The sequence below is a fragment of the Manduca sexta genome, chromosome 14 (assembly GCF_014839805.1).
Source record: "Manduca sexta isolate Smith_Timp_Sample1 chromosome 14, JHU_Msex_v1.0, whole genome shotgun sequence".
Classification (NCBI taxonomy): domain Eukaryota; kingdom Metazoa; phylum Arthropoda; class Insecta; order Lepidoptera; family Sphingidae; genus Manduca; species Manduca sexta.
In genome coordinates this window covers 10,431,135-10,453,699 of record NC_051128.1, presented here as the reverse complement: position 1 = coordinate 10,453,699, position 22,565 = coordinate 10,431,135, and the positions used below count along the sequence as shown (strand labels likewise).

Below are 22,565 nucleotides of genomic sequence, written 5' to 3'. Positions count from 1 at the left end.
AATTAATTTTAATATTGTTATAGATTTTTTGTGTCTGATGTGAAAGTAGTTTTCTCGATTCTTTGGAAGTAATAGTGTATTTAATTTCCTAAATAGATACAGTATAACAAAACTATCAACGGTGATTTTTGTGTTTATGCGAATGTTAGATATTGAAATAAAAAATTCGAAGTGGTTTTTAAACCGCGATATAAAACGAAAAATCGTTTTATTTCAAAACCATTCACAATTTGCCATTCTGTTTACCTCGTGATATGTACAAATTTGTGGAAAGATAAATCATTATTATTACAAATCAAATATTGAATATTATAAGTTCTAGATAACTATAGAATACTTAACAAATTTTTCAAGACTGCACCTGAAGGTATAGAATAACAACGGACATTTGGATACTGTCTGATATAAGTATATTAAATAAATAATTTCATACAAAAATGGACCACACAAATATCTTATTCATCGCGAAATCCATTTACACGGTATACGATAACAATTTAAATTTGCATTCCGTTTAACTAGCGAATCATTGAATTCGTTAACGTGAGAATGCACCAATTTCTCATTGCAGTAACTGATCCAGTTATGGTGTAAAAACTGAGGCGTCGGGCGCGGCGGACCGTTCAGGCACGAGTCTTGGTTATACTGACCTTTGTAATTTAATTTATGATCAACTCATAGGAAATGTAAGGAAATTTCTTTGCGTATTTTTTTGGTTTGGAACACAAGGTACTGGAGTTGGTAGTCAATGAATAAGCGTGTCGCGTTCCGGGATTAGCCTGTATTCGGTTCCAACAGGCCGGCATAATTGTGTCGGCTGTTAAAGGGTAATCATCTCTCGTCAGTCGATATTCTACCATCAGGTGCAGTGGGGTCAATTTGTTGTGCTCGTGTAAACAAAAAGTCCTCAGTATATATATCGGCTAGTCTTATAATGCTCTGCTAACTTTAATACGTGATTTGAATAAATAATTTCTTTTTAAACGTATTATTCCATTTAACCATCGGCTTTATTACATCGGTCAAGGGTCCTGTTGTTCGTAATTTTTAAGTTCTTACCTCATTCAGCAATCGAACATAGTTATCTATAAAGTTGTTAATTTATAATAATATCAGCCCTGCTGGACACGGGCCTCTGCTGCTGAGAGGGATTAGGCTTTAGTCCACCACGCTGGCCTAGTGCGGGTTGGTAGACTTTAAATACCTTCGTCATTATTATGGAGAACTTTTTAGGTATGTAGGTTTCATCACCATGTTTTTATTCACTGTTAAAGCAAGTGATAATCCAACAAGAATACACACATAATTTTAGATAAGTTAGATGAGTGTGCCCTTGGGATTTGAACCTGCGGACATTCGTCCCAGCTATCCGTTCCACTCCCAACTAGGCTTTCGCTGCTTCTATTATTAAATTCAGTGCGATGTATTATAATCTAATTAATGATATCACAACCAGGTTTTGCATCAACAACTCACCACAGATCAAAGAAACGCGCGGTCTATCTAAAAGAAATCATTGATTGAGATATAATTAATAACAAAGTCATACAACACGCTGATTTTCCTTATGATTGATAATTTTATAAAGATGTGTTATTAGACCGTACCCCGCTGAGGCACCTGCAGTTTTCATTTCGTTACTTAATACAACTTATGAGTAATATTGCGACGATTTATGATTCGCAGCGACTGCAATACTATCATGATATCTGACAGAAAATCGTGTTTAGAAAGTGTATAGAAACTGTCATATTAACATTCAATCTGGGCCATTATGCATCTGAGTTTAAATCTGAGTCGCGTTGGGCATAATCGTGAAGGAACGGACAGGAAAGTTGCATTGTGTTAGTTATTAGGTTCACTATTGAGGGTAAGGTAGGTCAATAATTATCAAAAATATGTTATGTTTTAATTACTTAAATGAAAGAAATGCGGTATAGAAGGTATAATTTTTTTTTATTTTTATTTTATTTTATTTTAATAGTAATCATTTTGTTACTTTCATAAGGTAAAATTAATAAAACTCTTAAAAAGTTTATTAAACATAAGATACCTCTAGATAATCGCACTAACTGGCTATCATGCAATTATTATGCTGATATTTGGAGTATTTTTACTTAGTTTCGCAGTCAGTGGTATCATCCCAGTCTATTCTCTTTGATCTCGGTCAAATTCGGCCATGCATGCTGCTGACAACTCATCCTAGCATTACTATGGTTGGCATATCCTTGATAGATAAAAACACCGAAATAAATAAAGACAAAAAAAGAATTTGCAAATATCATGTTGCGTGAATTAATTTCTTCTTTAGGTCTTATATAAGGCGGCTCTCTTGCTAGAAGTCATTCGAAACGGCATAGATTTAAACAAAATATATTAAATCATAATTAGCTTTTGCTCGCGGCTTCGCCCACGTGAAGGAGTTTTCCATAGTGAAAGTCCTGCTATATACTTTCCCGGGATAGAATGCCTATAACCTTCCCAGGGTCTTAAATTATCCCCATAACAAATTGCATAAAAATCCGTTTAATAGATTTTGAGATAATCGACAACATACAGACAGACAGAAAAGGAGGCTGTTTTATAATATGCATAGATTAGAAAAGTGCTGCGACTTTTCTATTACAACTGTAATTTTCTTCGTGACTATAAAAACGTAAATAAAACTAGTAAGGAGCTTGTATATAATTATATAATAAGCATTTTATTGCTAAGGGATCATAAATTTTATATTACAATAATTATCGCACATTCTACATCAACGCACCATTACTCATACTTTTTGAAAGACACGCAATAAATGCCAATAACATTAAAAACGGATCAATTCATACGTATACTAAAAAGCGTTGAACTTTTAATTATAAAAAGTTTTAAATTATGAACGACAATCTATCACCCTGACTCAACACAGGTTTTATATAAAAAAATTATAATTGGAATTTACGTCCCACTATTATACAGTGCAGAAATTATACACCAACTGGTAAAAATTTATGAATTGAAAATGATCCGTATTCTAACGTAATAGAATCATCTTTAACCGATTTTACATTCAACTGGTTGGATTATTTCTGCACAACACAGTCCAAGTATTAACCTCAAATTTAAAAATGGAATAAGATTCTGTAATAGTTCTACCATTTAAATCTACATTTCCCGCTAAGGAAGCAACCACGTACTGCCATTTTTTACTAAAACCAGCGCTTCCACACATCAACGGTTGGACAAACAATCGGAAAGGTTGGACGATTGTGTGGGCGCACGGTAATAAGACGGGAGCGCGGGCGCAGCGCGTGGCCGGCGCGTGCCACCCGACCAATTACACATCTCCTTTATTACAAGACCGCTCATTAGATTCGAGACGTGGATATACAAAAAGAAATGGAGTGTGCTAAGTATTTTTCCTATATTTATATTTTGTTTTATAACATTTTTATGGTAAATTACTTTTTGGGATTATGGAAATATTATTGTTAATTCTTTGTTTTTATTGGAATCATTTTTAGTAAAAGAATTAAAAGAAAAATGTCCCGTATGGAATATGAACAATAGGTTTAGAATGTACAATAATATGTTGATTAAAACAAATTGATTATGTCCAGTGAATTTCTTGTAAACAAATAATTAGCCGGTTTCTAAATACTTGAATAAGCTACTTATTCAATTTACAGTAGCAAAGTCTAGGTAATAGTTTTCTTGCTAACTTAGATGCCGCATAATCCAGTAAACCATTAATTACCGTTATTTCTATATTTCATTTAAGTCAAACAGTGCCTTGTATCAAGGTGCTGAAAATATTAAAGGATATTGTAAAAAGAGAACACGAAATATACCATATCCGATCTTCTAACATCGCAGGTCACGTTAGAGTATGGGCATCGAGGTGTATCGCCTGCTAGGTCAGCGGTCGCTTTTTACAAACTAGCACCGTTCGTCGGGTTTGCCCGTTTTTTTGCCCTCGCCGATGACTGCGAGAGATAGCACGTTGAAATGCGATGAATACTGCTCGCGCTGATTAAAACACTGCTACTTGAAATTGTTGATTAATGTTGTGTTGAAATTTTGACAGTTCCCGTTTTTGACAGATGACGTGTTTGACAGCTCGGAGGTCGCGGGAGTGATGGAAATAATCTCATTCGAGATTTGTTTGCAGATAGGGTAGGTAGGTGAGTTATTTAAATAGTGATGGTTATTGGCTAGGTTTTAAATGATTTTTAATGTGATGGATGATTTTTTAGGACTCCCGTTAAAGTCTGTTGGCTGCTTTCTCATTTATATTATCTTAGTCTGTATTATAAGTATAAATGCAACCGTTAAAATAAAGTGTAATGAGGAAAAAAATACATTATAAACTTTAATATTTTTATTAATAATTCACACAAACAACCAACCCTTTCTAAGCATGTTACAAAACAAGTGACTTATGATTAGCGGTTGACAAAAAATTACTGGTGTTAGTGCCCACCGACCCGGGAAGCGAACCAGCGACGACTGGCCCGTGCCGCGCATCCGGTGTGACGGCACGGGGTGATTTACTTCACATTTCACATGACATGCCACTAATAAGTATATCTTTCTCCAGGATGTGTGGTGTATCATTTATTTGTCTTTGTGGTTATGTCAATCATCGTTCCATTTTTGAATTTGCTGTCTTAAATTATTTATTACGTACTGGCTGGAATTGGCTTTTTTAGGAATTTGGAATGCAATTTTTAAAATAATTAATTGACCATAGACAATGATGAAAAGGGATTAGTTGTCGCAAATAAAATTAGGTATTTCGAAATATCATGTTCCTATATCAATGTTTTTATTATTTTGAGGATATCAACTATACTTGCCAGTATTTACTTTTTACGTAAATTCGTTGATCATGTCATGTCATAACGCTTAAGGTCACTTGAAGAATTTGGAACGTGTTACGCTCAATGCGTACGATAAGACGAGCGGTTCACGCGATAACCACAAATACTGTGAAACGTGAGTACTATTAATGATTGTACCCCAATAATAGAATATTAGCCCCGTTATATTGTATCATTGCTGGGCACGCGACATCTACTTTTGACCTGATACTGGGCCTGGGATTAGTGCCGGATGGCAGATTTCACGTTTCCTTTAATGCTTTTTGATATCCAGAATTAATGTCTAAGATGACTCATAAACTCCACCATATAATTAAAATTCCTAGAAATATTTCAAGGTAGAGTAATAGTAATTGCTACTTTAAATATATTAGTAAATTCGTGTCTTAACTGCTTTGTGTTGCTACTTGTATATGTAATTTAATTCGTTCCTATTCTCTCCGCTTGTAAACCCAGGTGTGACAGCGCCGTAACAAAACTTATTAAATCTAACTCCAAGATGACTATCTCAAATAATTACACAGTAACTAAACAAAGAAATAAACGAATACCCATTGCGCGAACTCCACCGTTAACTCAAATAAAAGATATAAAACTATATACAAGTATGGCCGCAGTTATATTCTGGATCCAATTAGTACATGACTTTCTATTATAAAAGAGCAGTTTTCACTCAATTACTTACTTTACGAGGTTGCGAATAGGCTCTAAGTTTTAATTTTACCCGGTTTTTATGTGATCATTTATGAGTGTTGGTTTTCACTTTGATTATTTTGAGGTTGTAAGCGTAGTGTTAAGGCGTATTTGATTTATAAACAAGACCGGTTACATCTATATATATAAAAATGAATCCCTATTTCCCTTGGTCACGCCATCACGCGGGACCGGTTGGACCGATTTCACTACTTTTTTTTTATTGTCTTTGATATTGTTAGGAGAAGGTTCTTATGAAAGAAAAAATTAAAAAAATTGCGCGGAAAATTAGAAAATTGAAGAAAACTTAACGACAATATTAATTTTACATAACTGTCAGTGGTTTGAAATAACTGTCAGCGATCGACAGAATGTGCGCGTGCATACATAGTTAAGACAGGACAACGTCTGTCGGGTCAACTAGTTACGTTATAAAGATCTCTACTATAATCTTTGTTTAGGCTTATATGATTGCTTTCTACTTAAATTTCGGCCACCACGGCCTATCTGAACAAAGATCAGCCAGGTACGCAGGAGATATTATAGTGCACATATGTGAGCGCAACACACAGGTGCATTTTCTGTTCCTTCACTCTCATACTCCGAAGAAACAGAAATCCTACATGACCGTAAGGAATCAGGCACAGGCCCAACGGCTGTACGTGCTTTCCGAGGCCCGAGGTTATCACACGGCCAGCTTCTTGACTCCGAGCTGCGATTGAGTAATTTTTTAACATGAATATACCCAGTCACAATTATTTTAACCCAAAGCCTCTATAATAGATATAACTACGATTTTTATGAAATTTGATATGGAGATACTTTAACACCCTGGGAAGTTTATAGACTACTTACTATCTCGGAAAAATATATAGCGAGACTTTTATCTTGGAAAACTCGTTCACTCGGGCAAAACCGTGAGCAAAATCTAGTTTTAAGACAATAGAATAACTTATCGAATTGTTTCTAAAATTGGGTACCTATTGTAATTATGAGCCTGTTTTCCATTTTGACGCATGCGTGTGTGGGCTTCTTGGGTAATTTTTTACCGTTTATTTACAATGACGTCGTTATGTATGGGTGAAGACACAACCCAGTGGCTTTATGAAAGAGCGCAATTGAGATGTTTCGGCTTATTGTGAGTTAGCGAACCATGTGTTGTAGAGTTACGAAACTTCCTATTCATAGACTCCATTCAGAGCCGAATTAATCTTACTCATATGAAATGTTTATATTTTTTGTTAGTGTAAATGCAGAAACTGCTCATAATGGATTTGGAACGTAGATATCAAAATCTTGAATTAAAAGATGCAGCTTATTCCGAAATTGGAAAGTCCAAACTTTTTTATAAGGGACTTCCATGCGAGCCACGTTGTAAAACCTAGATAAGTGTAAGTTATCGGGAAATTAAATAGATTTTAATAATAATTAGTTATGCTATGATTTATTGAGATTTTATACTATATCAAGTATTTAGTATTAGATACATATTAAAGTTATTATTATTTTAGATCTAACGTCTATGTCAATAAAAAATATAAACGTTAGAAACATGTAATCAAAAATGTACATCTATTAAATCTGGTAAATAAAAAAGTAACATTACTCCCTAACATTCTTTGTAGCTCAACGGCAATGCCAGTAATTTGGGTAATCACATTGTTAAGTCATGACTGATGCTTGATCGTCAGTCGTGTCGAGTCATCTTCAGTCTAGTTACGAAATTTATTAATAGTTCGCACGTGATAGGGTTAATTATCTTTGATCTTTGAAAGTTTTGAGTTATATAAGTATATAGCTCGTGTCTTTGGTCGCTTGAATACCTTTTGTATTAAAGTCTTATTGTGGTGGTCTGTCTTTTATATGGCAGACGTGCGAGGTATCTAGACAATTCCGCCACGGTCTCTCCTGTCTGTCGTAAGAATTAATTGGGGCTTAGGAGAGAGTTCCGGAGGGGGAGTGCGATACTCCAATTTAAGTATCTCCGTGATGGATGACAATGCGCAGCATACCTTGGGTCTGTCCAGGATATATTAGGGTTAAGGTTTGCGCTAATGTTCATTCTAATGATGCTAAAAAATAGATCTCTCGTCTGAGTAGTTATCCGTAATAACTATTTCTACCGCCCAGCAGCAATGTGCATGCTCTGTTGTATTCCGGTTAAAGGACATTGTCGCTAGTTTCATTACTGGGTATTATTAGGCTTAACATGTCCTGTCTCAGTATGACGAGCGCAGTTGAGTGACGCGTAGTATTTGTAATTCAAAATTCTGTATGTTGTTGATGTTTATTGGTTGTATCGCTTACTATACGACGAGCGACATGCTCGTTTTGTCTTTCAAATGCAGTAAAAAAGTAGATTTTCCGGGATGAAGAAATGTTATCGAAATATCTTCAATAATCGTATTTATAGTTTAGTACGAAATAACGTGAATAATTCATATTTTCCCGAAGCTTGTAGGGCTTTCAGTTACATTTTCTGTGAATAGAAAATACAGGATTGCCGTCTCTAGTACATGAAACTATATCAAAACACGATAAATGTTAATATGCGTCTCGTTTTGTATATTTTAAAATAAAAATATATATTTATATTTGGCATACATTGACTAATGACCATTACGTTAAAGTATTATATTCTCGATGTAAAATTATTATCACGATGTTGCGTCATTTTATAACTGGGGCGGAAACATGTTGGATTCAAATTAAATGTGATTAATTCGTATTCTGTGTCGTTTTATTTAGCGCCCGGCGCAGCAGGATTGTAATCGTTTGACAGATCGAATACTGTTGATTCCTTATTTATGTTCGCAAATATTTGTTTTGGTTCTGACTTAAGAACCTCTTTGTTTTTAATCATTATTACAGAAAATAATAATATCAACGCATGCAAAATATAATAAGCATTTTTTTTATCGTGTGCGGCAAAGTGACTTCTCTGCACCTTATAGTAAGTGGAGTGGGGTCCATTATAATGTCGACTGACGAGAGATGATCACCCCTAGGCAATCAACACAATTATGCCGGCCTGTTGGAATCGGATATACACAGGCTGATCCCGGAACGCGACACTTACGTGGGCCAGTATGGCGGGTTTTAACACCTTGTGTACGGTAATCGCTATCCGGGCGGATATAAAATATATCCTGCCATCAACCACCAGCAATATGTAAACCACTATCAAATTTATTCTTCCGCTAATAGCACCTTTTAACACAATATTTAAAGCGTATCCAAGTAAATATCTAAAACTACAGAGTCCATTTCAAATAAGAATAGGCATGCCCGACTCGTTGTTGTTAAATTAATTACGGTGGAATATGCATTTGTAGAAGGGACGACCGCCAACATTACTGCATAATTTAACACAAGCGCCGGTTAAGGCATAATGAAAAGCAATGTGCCGGGAAGAGGGTATTTTTTACAAAAACACAAGTCCTCGCCCGCAATTACTGCGTAAATGCATATATCACAGCCGATACAAAAATTGATGTTTTCCATTTGTACGCGATGTCATAGAGATTTTTGTTATAGTTTTTATATCAGTAGTGTTGGTAGTTAAGATATCTCACTAATGTACTTTTCTTTAGTTCACAAATGTAAACTATAATATTATTATTATTTATTGTTTAAACCTATAAACAAGAGTGCTAATATTGGTTGTTTCTAACTGATTAAATGCTTTTCAAATATCATAGTTTATTTTAACGGAAAACGTTGTCAACAATGAGTAATAGCTTTCCCGTTAACCTAATGAAGTAAAAACACCTTTAATCTAACACATCTAAACCCTTTATCTTGAACATATCAAACAGCACACTTTAATCTAATCTCCGCCGCGAGCAAACGCACTCAGGCTATTTACGAGCGTGTCGACAATCGGCGATCAACAATCGAGTGTCGACATTCGACACATCGTAAGGTGGAAAAGCGGCCGTGCGTGAGAGACCGCGCGCCCGCCGTTCTCAAGCAAGGAGCGTACGCAATGATTACTGTTTGAAAATATGCATTTTGTCGCATGATTTTAGCAAACAAGCCGTGTTTGTACCGTTTGTAAACATTTGAGGTCGGATTGCGTTTGAATGGATATGCCGCGAATGTCTAGAGGTGATCTGGGATGATACTTTCAAATTTCAATGATGATTTGAGTGAAATGAGGACTATTAAGAACTGAGCTTTGGTTAATATAAGAAACGTAATACTACCTACGACATTTAGTTTAATATTAAGTATTACGTATATTAATTAATTATTGTTTTAATATATTATCTATAGCATACAAATATTTTTTCAAGCATTTTCTTTTCCTGAGGATTGTTTATGATGAAATAACCTACATAAAAGTTAGGTAAATTTTATTACGAATTTTAGAAGTATTTGTACTGAACCGTGATTTCTTGTTTTAAGTTTAGAATATCATACCGATTCCATTTCATGTTGATTGTCATTCGTGGTTTATGGTATGGTGCTCGGCGCATGCGCACTCTCCCATGACGCCATCTTGTACTTTTGGGCGGGAAAACGTAACTACGTAACTACGTAATGAACATGTCATGTGATGCTTAGAACGTGTTTAATTCAATTGTTCTTACATATCACAGCTGTTTTCAAATTATAGGATATCAAGACGATAAAATCACATTTCTTTTCTTCGATAGTCGCGTAAAAGTATATTTCAAGAACAAGAATTGATATCAAATTCATTATTATTGTTCAACAAATATTATAGATGGAATTCTTGGTAATTTTATTTAAAAAACCTTGTTACAGTCAATATATGGGTTTAATTATCTTATTGTCTTAACTATGTAGCGTCAGCATCTTAAAATTACATAATTGATATTAACATTCCTTGTTGGTGGTCTAAACTAATACTTAGACGTACGACGACGATTCCAGGGTCAAAACTAAAGAAACACATGCATCTAGATATTCATTTCTCTAAGCGAATGGAAAATGACAGGTTGCATATCCAGGCGCGGCGGTAGGGGGAGCTAGCACCGCCCCCCCATATCTCACCACTTCCGTCCCAACGGTGCACGCTCGTTTACCTCCAGTGATCAGCCTAACTGCTACTTAGTGTGCAGTTCCTTTATCCCACGACAAGTAGGGAATAGAAACAGGATCTATGATCGTTTTTTTTTTAATGAATTCATTTATGTTTACAGTCGTACATCCTAATTTATGGACTATTTTTAAAATAATTAAAATCAGTAGTAGCTAATTTATTTATAACAAAATCTCTGATAAATGTTTATGGAGAGGAAATGGAAAGACACCCATGTCTATAATGTCTTTGAGGAAATGATGTTATATTGAACTATTAAATTATTTAAATTAATGATTGCAAATAATTAAAAAGTAATACGACCTCATAGGCGTTTGTGAGGAAAATAAACTTCTAATAAACTAAACAGCAGTGACGAAAGGTGAAACTTTCCCAAAGGGATTCCGGCACAACATATAGGTACTGATATTCATGAATATGGTTTGCAAATCGTACTAATGTTAGATTCTATATAAAGGGAAGCCCACAGGGATTGGGTAATATGGATCTATCGCTACTGGCAACCATGACCCTGGCTTTCCTAATTCAAAAATTGCCATATCCTATGTATTTACGGAGTTTCCAAGAATTGTCGTGAGCGACAACGGAGCCGCGTCACGCAATAGAGAAAACGGCGGCAGCGCAGCCGGTAGTTAGCGACATTAGCCGCCGCGGGCACGCGACCCGTGACGCGCGACACACGACACGCCACGACACGCGACACGCCCGCTGTCACAACACGGTTTGTGTTGAAAGATGAAAGACGGGTATATTATTATCAATTTCCTTGTAATAGTTTAAATATTACATCAATTGTTTACTTTACTGTATGGGTATCGATTGACTTTAGAGGAATTGGAACGAACCACTAAGTTTTCGGAACGCGTTCAAAATGTTTTGGATACTAACTAGGGTTGCCAACGATTCTTCGGTGAAATATAGTATTTTTCAAATAAAAAATATAGTACACTAAAAATATAGTATTTTATGGCAAAAGCAAAAATATATAGAAATATAATTATTATATTTGTTATTGATTTTTTCCTATAAAAGTTTGGATACACGCTGTCCTATCACTCAAAAGCTAGTGATAAAGGAGCGTTCATATATTTTTAAATTGAAGGATTTGTTTATTGGGTTGAGGTGTTGAAAAATAGTATTTTTGTAACAAGAGTTCGCAAAAAAGTTCCATTAACAGGTAAATTATGAAATTTAGAATCATGCCTATAGTACTATAATATATATTATAGTACGGTTGGCAACCCTAACAAGAGTTCGCAAAAAAGTTCCATTAACAGGTAAATTATGAAATTTAGAATCATGCCTATAGTACTATAATATATATTATAGTACGGTTGGCAACCCTAACAAGAGTTCGCAAAAAAGTTCCATTAACAGGTAAATTATGAAATTTTGAATTTTGGCTTATAAGTCCTTTAAAACCTTAAACGATGACAAATCCGACGATCAAAAATCTTTACGAGCCAAACTGTAACAGGACTAAATTGAATGTTAAGTAACCTATCGAAGACCGAGTACTGGGCTGTTCAAAGAAGAAATCGCGGCACAGAAAAAGCCGAACGGAAACGTCCATCGGGGCCCACATCTTCGTACCATAGACGTGCAATTATTACACCTCACCGGATACGCGGCAAAAACTAGACATCTCTAACTGGTTGATGTTATAGCGAGAAAGTAACGCATCAGCACACGGCCGGTTAATAGCGGCCACGGGACATATTATTGTTTTTTATTATCACTAAAAAATATGCAGAAATTAGAGCTGATTCAAAGAATATAATTATGGAAATAAGTTTTTTTACAGTATTGCTTAATTATATTAGCTGTTTAGGGCACATTTGATTGAAATGCTAGTTTGACTATTTGGGTGTATTAATCATCATCATCCTGAGAATCAGGAGATAGCGGCTTCATTTTTGTTGCTGAATGTCTTTTAGCTAGTTGATCTGTACAGATTATGAGGGTATATTATAATAACTTTAAGGCGTGGAGAACGGTAAGCAAACATTAAATTGTGTGGTACACTGGATTTGGAAGGAATCATCTGATTCATTAACGACCTTTCTACAGACAAAAACTTACTTGGAACTGTCGTGATGCACGTTTCGAGAGCACTTGCATATTAACACTGACAGATGGTTTTCAGGTCGGCGAAGCAACTGCACTTGAAGTCTTTCGACTTTATTAGTCATCAATTTACATATAACTTTAACGGGTAGTTAAATACAAGTTACCCAGCGCCAAACGAAATGACCGATACAAATTAACGTTTATATCCGCTTGAATCGGGGCGTTAAAACATAAAATTAATCACCTCCGATTCATATCAAAAGAGTATCATAACACGAAATAAATAATTAATAGAACACATTGATCATCTTTAATGTTATTATACGCGTGTCTAAACAAATGATGTTCGATATAAAAATTTGATAGTAGAACATTTTTCATGCGATTTCTCAATACACGGAACTCAGATTGTGCAATGATCAAGTGCCAATGTTGTATGCAAATAGCTAACAGCTTCTAAATTAGATTGCAGAATTTCATGGTAATTCTCTGTAATTAAAATATTTGTTATAGTAAGGACTGGCTTTGAGCGGCGATAGCTTATTTTGGAATGGATTGTCGAGACAAGTGTTCGTAGGTTCAAAAGTAAAGGGCACACACCTCTGAGTTTTCTAAAATTTTGTGTGTATTCTTTGTGAATTATCGATTGCTTTCATGGTCAAGGCAAACATCGAGCGGAAATTTGCATACCCGATAAGTTCTCTATAGGACTTTTGAGGGCATGTGAAGTTTACCAAGCCGCGCTAGGCCAGCGTGGTGGACTAAGGCCTAGCCACTCTCAGTAGAAGAGCAGGCCCGTGGCCAGCAGTAGGACAGTAAATAATACAGCGTTGATATTATTATATATATTATTATACGCAGGACTTGGTTTCGTCACGGGTTAATTTTATTGTAACTGGGTCTTGCTCGCGGAATTTCCCGCATGAAAAGCTTTTCCATCTACAAAAATTCCTAAAACACATTGCAGTGATTTATAGAGCCACCTCTACGAACCTGGTGCAATCTATATTATTTCCCATGGGAGTAAATTACCGGGATAAAGCCTACGTATTAATCAAGGTCGTTGTTTACCTTTGTGCTAAATTTCATACAAATGCGTTCTTACTTCTAAGAAACATCCAATGATTTTCAAAAACTTTCGCATTGTAATAAAAGTAAGAAGTAAGGTTGTAGATTTTTTTCTTTATTTATGATTCAATATACGGGTTTTATTTTCACATAATATGGTTTGTTTATCGTTGGGTGCGGAAGGGAGGGGGTCGAGGTTCCGATATTTGATACGTAATTCGCCCCAAAGGTTGTAGGATTACCTGTGTCTTGTGGGTCAGGGTCACCTAGGGAATTCCGCCACGTCATCCCATGCCTATCGTAAGAGGCGACTAATTAGGTCTTAGAGAGTCGCAGAACGAGCAGTAGGGGGTGCTTGCTCGACTACACCGATTCCAAGGTGGACGACAAAGAGGGTGGTTGGTTTCCCGTATACTTACAAGCATTAGACGCTCTTTAACGTACGGGGTTGTCTTACCCCCCTTTATTCGAGAGGTTCCGAGAGCAATAAGATATCCCGGGGCCGTTCTTTATGCGTCAAAGAAGGTCACCGCGGGTTTTGGTTGGTATGCTGGTATAGGGTATACAGGGGTTAGGGACTCGGTCGAATGTTCAAGACCGGTGAAAACAACATAACCGTTCCACTCACAAATAAAAAGTTTAGGATTACCTGATCGATAATCAATTTTCGCTTTTGTAGGTACTAATGTATAAATATGTAATTACTTATCATCAGGTGAGTGGCATGCTAGTCATTCAATTAAAATAAAAAAAGAATCAAAAAATTGCGATTACAGATTTATTGTTAATCTGTAAAGTTTAGAAGTTAAGACAATATGTGGAAATTTAGATTATTTTTTTTCTATATGCAATATGAATTTAGAATAGATATACATATTTTTTTTTATTAGCATTAACGATTGTGAAAAGACGTGTTGGCTACCACCCTTGGGATCATTATCCCTACTATGACTAATACCTATTATGACTAATACTTCATTATATAATTAGTCATTTTTCATAATCATCTCAGAATTCAGAGTCCGTTCTACATCCACAATCATAGAACGACTTTATTAATATGATTCCAGTATAAAAAGTGCAATACTGTTCTACACAAAGAGAGCTCTAGTAATTGGAACTGACGTGCCTACGAATTTAAATTAATACTAACGCACTTTAATTTAAGAAACTGCTGCCTTTTGATATTTGCTCGCTGAAGTGTAAAAATCGTGAGCATCCGGAAATGGGATTGCTATTTCATTACGAATAGCTGACGTTGGTGCTTTGTTTAAATATAACTATTAATCTTCCTATTATTTGTAGTTTTGTACGTGTAGAAAGGGATTTCTAAAGAGTTGATTATTTTTTGGAATTAATTATAACTGTCCAGTCATTATAGATAACGATGTTATTACCAATTTGTTTTTGGTTTTACAAGAAATTCCCTCTTATGCAGTGTATAATAAAATGAGTTTAACATAAACAAAATAGAACAAGGAGATGAATAAACAAATCCAACCTTCGAATTATATTCTTGTGCGTTATTTCCAACGAAGTAGTGGAGTATATTGTTCCAGAGATTAGACTCTTTGTACACGACAATAACTTCAATAACAATTTGCCATACCATCCAAGTATAAAATACATGCCATTAAAGTTTATTCAGCTCACGCTGCGACAAAAGTACAGTCAACTTCACATTTAAATCAGACCTTCGATTTCCATAAAACATAATTGTATAAAAGGTGGAACATCAGAGCAATCGCAGGTTACCGCTAGCAAGCAAGTCGCAACGCTAATGGTCGCTGAGGCCGATAAATATTCATTCGCGCAAAAACACGGGCTGCGCACGCGCCGCTCGCCGCTTGCCTTCGACAGACATCGCGCTTTCTTCTCCCAGATCTGCGAATGTTGGATGTGGCTGTTTTGCTATTGAAATGCGCTTGTTTTAATTACTTGCCGCTATGTTCACACATTCTGATCGCGTATCACTGGCGCTTTTATGGAAGCGGTCGAATACATTAAATATATTTAATGTCATTTATCTCTTGAATGATTCGATCTTGATGACTTTTTTGCTTTATAAGCTTGTTATAATAAATTGTGAAATCTAACTGTTAATAAAAAAATGACTAAATTGAAATGTATGCGTATTTCAGCTTGACTAAAAGTCAATAACATTATAATATCTAAACAGATAGGTAAGGGTAATCCTTTGGACAGTCGTTTACTTTATCATAGTATTTTTATAAGTGCTGATAGTGTCAGAATTAAAAAAGCTAATAATCCTCATTATAATGATTGCGTCGGAAACACATTTTTTTCTGGAAACACTACACAGGATAAATGGCATATTCCAGGACTGGGTAATTTAAGTCGATGAAGTTTTTATAGTCGAGACAAACAGTGAAAAGTTATATCAACTCATTACTTTGTATACTATTAACATTTAAATCAACATCTTTTTTAAAAATGTGTTGATTCAAGTTGGAACCATCTAATCTCTCATAAAAGATTGTTTTGTATTTACGAAAAAATATCACACAAATTGCTAACTTTTCCGACTTTTTCCGTTGATTTATCAAAAGTATTCTTTGATATAAAGCTTGTCCTGATATTAGGAACGCAACAGCCAATGAATCAATCAAGCCGGAGCTGTTCTCAAGTATTGTTTTTACATATGTGGCAACTGATTTTTATTTATATGGTTGTTAATAACCTTAAACATACCGGCGAATTTCCAACGTGATTCGATTGCAAATGTCAAAGAACAGTTAAAATCCAGAAAAAACCAACTCCACCCCTTCATACCTCCGCTCCAGCAGTGTTAGCTCTCGGAATGCTCTCAATCGCCGCGGGTCAGCCGTAGAAAAACTTACGAGCCCGATACGCTCGGTGCCCAGCGTCCGCTAAACACCGAGCGTAAATGAGTACTGCTTCTGCACACTTATTGCTGGCAATTTGTTGCCCACTTGTTTCTACCACTATATTTTGTGTGGACACTTTATGTTAATTCTGTGTAGAAGTTGTTGATGGTTTTGCTTGGAATTTGTGTTTTTCTGGATTGATCGTTTAATTAAAGTGATTGATACTAAAATGTGTATTTTTCTTTCTATTTCCTTGTTTCGGATTTTTCATATATTTTTCTTATGTGCCAATTAAAGACCTTTTTGATACTCTATAATGGTGCCTTATTTTTTAATAACCTTAAATTCTATGTCATTGTCTTTGAATTGTAATTATAAATGATAGATTTTTTTAACCAATAACAAAATATTTACTGACAACATTCTAATGACTAGGATTTCTTGTTTCTGCCATTTAAAAAAATTATGAACAATGATAATAAATAAGGAAAAATGTTTGACAAAATGCTATAAATATGATGCAAAGGGGTTAATGTTTCAATTCCAAAGATCTTGAGTTTACAGAACAGTTTTATTCGTAGGTGTAACTTTAACATATGAGTTTAGAAGTGCTAAATGTCCCGAGATGTCGAGATTAAGTCGAACATCGGGACATTTGCAGATATTTGTGTTGCGCGTAGGAGTAATACACAGCTTCGTGCCCAGGACCCGTAATAAATATAATCCTTAAGGTCGTGGCGATAAAAATCATAAACGTCTACCTTATCATACAGAAAAGAGAAACTATTTGTTTGTTTCTAGAATTGTGTTCAGTGTGTATACGTGTTCAAATGTAAGAGTTTTTGTAGGTGGAAAGAGTTGAGTTGCGATTTTTGTTGCCTGTTGTTTTTAATACAGAGATACAGATACACAAGTTCAAAAAGAAAACTGTACCATCTTTACGACAATGTATGTCGATTTCCCCCAAAATCTTCGAAGCTCTCAATAAGGACTCCGATTTCAGTTACATCACTCAAGGTGTTTTTTATTTCAGACAAATTACAACAATGTAATACTAAATACCTGTATATATAGTTTAGTACTACATAGTACTAGTCAAAGGAAACAATCAAATACATTCTTGCATTTAAAATGCCAACGTACCAGCTATCAATGAATATTGAACCCGCACCGCATTCGTACGAAAACACTTAATCTATTCAAGTGGCTAGTGTAGGGGTCGCGACACGAGCGACAAGGACGCACATACATTAAAAACTAAAGATAAAAAAGGACGGAACACCGTCGAAGCGGGGGTCATATGTCGACCGATATGTCATAACCTGTTAGAGTGAAACGGCTGTACGTGGAATGTTGTGTGGCAGAAAAGGAACACGCTGACAATGACGTGAAGGGTTAAAAGTCAAGCAAAGTGTCGCGGCCTGTACGAAAGGGATGTACGTACGTTTTAATAGCGGGTTAGTGAAGGAAGGATGCGTGGGGGTCAAAAGACGAGCGTCGGCAACCCTGACCTCTCCAGACGGGCCGTGGGCCGTACTTGGGGGCCCGAAAAAATATGTGATTTCGTTTATATGGAGATTCATTTGGGTTGTAGACGGTTTTACGGTTTTTCATAATTTAAGACTTTTGTTGTTCCGTGTACAATTGTAATTTAAGATAAAGGATTTATTAATATTTTTACGATATTTATGTGTTGTGTGTCATATATATAATTGCCAATATTGTGGTGGTTTATGTGAATTTTAAGTATTGTAACATAAATAAAAAAAAGATAAAAATTGTGAAGTTCACTTTTCGTTCAGAAGGCGTTTAAATTATTAGTATTTAAGAACTACTTTAAAAAAAGAAATATCATGTGTTTAAAACAAAGTCAAAGTGGACGTCTTTAATCATATGTTGGGAGAATTACTAAATGCCACCTGAGAAGAAAATTGATACCTTCATTATGTTAATAATGTGTTTCCACAAACACACTATACATATTTTATAAGTGAATATCTGAAGCATAATAATGGTGATTCATATAAGAAGTGGTTTTACTCTGGATCTTATATTAATTATTATAAGTAATGCTTTTTTCATTCTTGATTTTTTTAAACTTATAAAATATTATTTACTAAAATATTAACGATTTAAAAACAAACCATCCAACCGTTCCGTCCCTGAACCCAGAATGCAGTAATGAATCGGGACAGGCGGCATAATTAAACAGTTGGCGACAATCGACCTCACTCGATGTAACTCAAATATTTGTGCCACAAATAATACATTTTTGGACACGTGTTATAAACAGTGGCGTGTTTATTATTTATCGTTACTGTCAACAGTGAATTTTTGTTTTGTATTTCTTCTCACAAATAGCAAATTTGAATCGTGTTCTATTTTTAAATTTAAAAAGTTGTAATTTTCGGCCAGTGAAATAATATATTGTTTACTAGCCCGTGACATTTCCTTTTGGCGCCAAAACCAGTGTTGTGTTTACCTTTTATGTGTCAAGTCATGTTTCGCCCCGAGTTTCATTTCTCAAGTAAACTAATGGAACTGTTAACTAGAGGTAAAGTTACAAGTCGTAAAGGAACTCGGAATAATTAGCCGTGATGAATCGCCCGACGATCCGTGTGGCGCCGTTGTTAATGCGCACCGTTCTGTCAGGGGTCATAGATTCTATTCCCTTGATTTGATACGGACAGATGTTTATATGTTTATTATGAATTCTGTAGAGGCTAGATTAAAGGTCAAGTTTGCACGTAATATGTTTGATGTAGCATGTGCGTTTAATTCGAACGTGACATTTGAATACTAAAAATATTTATGTTGGAAAGTTTTGTGACGTATTTACTATCGTTCATACAGATTAAATATTTAGATATTATTAGTGCGAACATTCTAATTTCAAATATTTTTCTAATCAGATTCATGTAAGATTAAAAAATGATGAAAAATAGAAAATTTTGTCGATTTTTTTTTAACATATTTGTTGAAAACACAAAATATGTTTAATGATAATTTACTTCAAATATATAATGAATTTACATTTTAAATTTGTTTTTTTTTTCAGGAAACAGTCAGCGGGATTGTTTCGCCTTTGCACCAAGTAATGGTAAGTGAATGTTGATGGTTGAAATTGTATTTAGATTTTGCGGTTTTTGTACTGAAGATTGAAAGTAATATAATATTTTGTTATAAGTATACATAAAACATAACAGTATTTAATGATTTCTCTCCAGCGTATCAGACTAAGTACCTATCTATGTATAACCAACCATTACATTAAAAAGTTAGACAGCTTCTGATAAATATTATCGATAGATTGTATTTAAAAGGTTATTCATTTTAATCTTTGATAAGCAATTTAAAGCCATAATATCTTACCCGTTACAAAGATATTGTTTTATGCAATGCCATTCTAGAATCCGGAAATGTAGAGCGGGTATCAAAGATGTAGATTATTAACAGTGCCAGCAGCGGGTAGCCAGCAGGTAGCAGGTAGCAGGTAGTAAATGGGTGAAAGGTTTCATTGTGGTGTCATGCGCAGGCGCATGCGGCCGCGCTCGGTGCGCCGCCGGCCCCGATACGCACACAAGATAAACTGAATTGCTAGCGTGCTTTTTGTTTTTTATGTTTGAATGTTAAGGTTATGATTTGGAAGTTTTAAGAATATTTTTTGGTCCATAGATGGCGCTGAATATAGATTTCGTGGAATGGTTTTGGAAGTATTAGAAATCGCGATGAATGTGTACTATTATTAAGCATAATAAAATAAAATTGTTATGTGCGTCTCATCGGATTGATTTTTAGGTGGATTATGTTCGAATAATTTATCTTTAGTAAAATATCACTACACTGCCTTCAAGCTAGAAAAAAAAATTACGGAAATTTTATATTGGGCGCAAATCTTCAGCGGAAATGTATATCATAACTATGAACTGAACCATATGCGATTTCAGTAAAAAAAAAACAACCTAGACCCAGTGTAGGAGAAGAAATCATATCAATTAATTTATAATTTTATAACTGAAAATATGGTATAACTTAAAGAAATTAATGAATAATGAACACTCAGAAAATGTGAACTTATCTATACAAAGATAAATTATATTTCATATTACTTTCTAAACCTCTATCTGATATAAAATTTGCATTTGATCAGAGATTTCATTCCGCGATATAATTAAAGGCGATCGTAAAACTATGAATGTGGACCAATAAACAAATTTAATTGAGTATTATGACAAAGAATTACGGTTTAAATGCATAATTTTGTTGTTTTCGCTTAGGCGCTGGATAACAAGTAGCGCTGTCCTTCGTAATTACTTTAATCTCAGTTTGTATCTCACAACTCGTTTTCTCGACAGTTACTGTTGATTTTGGTGTCAGGGGGCAAAATGTAGTAAGTACATTTTTAAAAAAAATTGTGGTATGGTTTATAGGGTACATTGAGGGATTGGTGCTTTCATTAATTTGGGTTGATTTTAGTTTCAGGGAGAGCAGTATTGTAAGTACAATTTTTAAAAAATGCGTGTATTTGCAATGGTATAGTTTACAATGTACCACACATTCTGCTGTTATTTTGGGTTGACTTGCATCTAAACAATAAATTAAACTCATAATTTATTAACATATTATAGACATTAAGATATTTTATTAAACACGTCGCTTTTTTGCTCGTTGTAAGCTGATAATGAATATCAAATTTATTTCAATGCTCTAAGTATCGTGAAGTACAATAGCAGCTTTTGCAAGTTTTATCAGTCTTTCTCACAGTAATTGTTTTCGATTTTAAAATTTTCATTTAATTTTTTTTTCTAAATCATGTACACATGAAAATCTTTTTGCTATAACGCATGTTTTAAAATGTGCCGTATCCACAAAAATTAAAACTAAACTTACGTATTTGGTACATATATACCCAGTTTTAGCGGGTAATGTTTGAACCGGTATTGTCCAGTGTCCGGGGCTCAGCACTCTCTGTTTTGTCATCTGTTAAAGTTATGACCGCTTTAAAAACGTTTATTACAAGCAATGACAATAAAATAATGATTGACGACGTGACAATTGATTTATTTGATGGATTGACATAATTTTTTACTCATTATAAAACTCGTTTTATATAATACATATTTATTTGCTAATCAGATATGGAAATGTATCAGTATGACGTTTTATTACCTTAAATTATGTTTTATAATGTGAGTGATGGATGGCTTTCTTGAGTGTCTCGTATTGAAATGTAGATTGCATTAAAGTACATATTGATGTTTAAAACTGTTTTTGTAAATGTGTTTCATGCTGTTTTATTTTATTCAACCTTATTGGATCTTGATGAAATACATTTCCTTATTTATTTGGCAGTATTTTCAGTCGTCTCTATAATGTATTTTTTTTTACGTAATTTTGCATTTTGAATTAACAACCATCACATCACAGAGGCAATAAGCGATTAATTTTATAGTTGAATAAAAACGATACATCCGAATACAACTCGAATTGACAGCTCGAAGCCTTCTTTCCTAGAAGCATGTAATAAGATCATTCTGTTGAACCTGGGAGCTTCTCGCGTTTTTTACGAGTATCGGGGTCGTCTGTCAGTCGACATTTCGCGCGATGTTCGTCTGGATGTCGCGAATTAATTTCCATCTCCTATCTTCATTGGTGATCTTTATGAGAGTTAAAAATACCGTACATTTAAGAGGAAAGCGTAGTTTGCATGTGCCATTTTCGCGGAACGTTATTTTTTTAATGTTATATTTCTATGGCGGATCAAGGTCGCGCGTCTTTATTGCGAACATAATGTTGTGATGTGCTATTTTAAACGACTCGATGTGTAGTTCTGGTTACATGGGCAATCTTACCGGGTGAATTGTAAGGTTACATCTTGAATGATGGGTTGGCGTGGGATCTAGTATTTAAGATGGTTATGTTCGCACATTACAGATGTTTCTAGAA

The 22,565-nt window shown here is 34.8% G+C and overlaps 1 long non-coding RNA gene across 1 annotated transcript in view; it reads left to right on the top strand.

Moving 5' to 3' along the window:
- The window catches only part of LOC119189349, a 41,149-nt gene extending 18,987 nt beyond the window's left edge, over positions 1 to 22,162 (top strand). The window contains exon 3 of the long non-coding RNA XR_005112357.1: positions 19,678 to 22,162. This is a non-coding gene — a long non-coding RNA (uncharacterized LOC119189349). The remainder of the gene's footprint in view (positions 1 to 19,677) is intronic.
- Positions 22,163 to 22,565: the final 403 nt, after the last annotated feature.